Here is a 1115-nt window from a genome sequence, read left to right on the forward strand (position 1 = left end):
GAGGGCGGGTGGGCGTTCGGGCTCGGGCTCGGGCGGCGGCGGCGGCGGCGGCGGGGACGGTGCTCCGCGGCGGCTGCCCCACAACCTCCCCTCCTCATTCACAAAAAATTGACCCACGTTGAACCATGATGCTGCTCCCCCTCGAGCGCCGAGCCGCGCGGGGATAGGCCGCGCCCTACGCCCGTCAGCCGCCCCGGCCCCGCCCCTCCCGCCGGCGGCTCGCTAGGCATTGGTCGCAACGGCCTTGCATCACCTCCCCTCGCGGGCCCCGCCCCCCACCTGGTTTCTAACGAAGAACGCGTCAATTACGGCTCGGCCCCGCCTCCTCCCTCCCCCTGAGCGCTCAGACGCTCTCCCACTGGCCCGAGAGGCCTATGCCCGCCCCTCAGCCGCCCAGTCGCGGGCCCCACCTCCGCGGCACTGCCCAGAGGCCCCGCCCCTGTCCGCCCTCCCGCAAACGTTCCGACTCCCACTGGCTCGAGGCAGTGTCAATCTGGGGGGCGGGGCGTACCGAGGACTCTCGAGGCGCCAGCGCTGAGCGCTTTGCTGAGGAGAAAGCGCAAGGCGAGGGGACTGGTACAGGCTGGGAGCCGTGGCCAGACTAACTCGGCCGCCCTCTCCGCGGCCCGGGGTCAGTACCGTGTGCCTGCGCTCTGGTCCCACACTCCAAGGAGGCGCCAAAGAGACCGGGCTGAAGCAGGGGCCCAGCCAGGCCTGGCTGCAGCCTCCATCTTGGGCCAGGCGCGGGTCACGTGGGTGGCGTGCGGAGGACGCCGGGCGCTGCGGGAGTGCGCAGGCGCGTCGGGCCCCGCCCTGCCCGGCGGCCGGCGCGCGGCTTCGGGGTGCGGCCTGGGCCAAGTGGCGCGGCACGGCCGTGGGAGCTGGGAACTCCGGGGTTGCGGCGCGCTCGCGGTCGCGGCCGCAGGGTGTGCTGGGATACGGAGCGACGCTGCGGCCGGGTCCGCTGGGCTTCGCGAAGCGTCCGGGGCCGTGCTTGAGCATAGCCGGCCACGCCCCCGGGTGCAGCGTCCCTCCGGGTGTGCGCGGTGATTCCGGAAGCCCACGTCCCGGGAGAAGCTACGCGCACTCCGGTGTGCACCGGTGCACGGATGCGG

At 73.8% G+C, this 1115-nt stretch overlaps 1 protein-coding gene across 5 annotated transcripts in view; it reads right to left on the bottom strand.

The window, feature by feature from the left end:
- The window catches only part of Hdac4 (histone deacetylase 4), a 268268-nt gene extending 267528 nt beyond the window's left edge, over positions 1 to 740 (bottom strand). For 3 of the 5 annotated variants that reach the window (XM_017797164.2, XM_029561632.1, XM_029561628.1), the window contains exon 1: positions 512 to 740. The gene's annotated coding sequence lies outside the window, so the exon portion shown is untranslated. Of the gene's footprint in view, positions 1 to 117; positions 202 to 511 lie in introns of those variants that run through there. The other 2 variants (XM_029561633.1, XM_029561630.1) reach the window with 2 other exon arrangements.
- Positions 741 to 1115: the final 375 nt, after the last annotated feature.

This window comes from Nannospalax galili, unplaced genomic scaffold (genome assembly GCF_000622305.1).
Source record: "Nannospalax galili isolate Female #2095 unplaced genomic scaffold, S.galili_v1.0 scaffold453, whole genome shotgun sequence".
Taxonomy (NCBI): Eukaryota; Metazoa; Chordata; class Mammalia; order Rodentia; family Spalacidae; genus Nannospalax; species Nannospalax galili.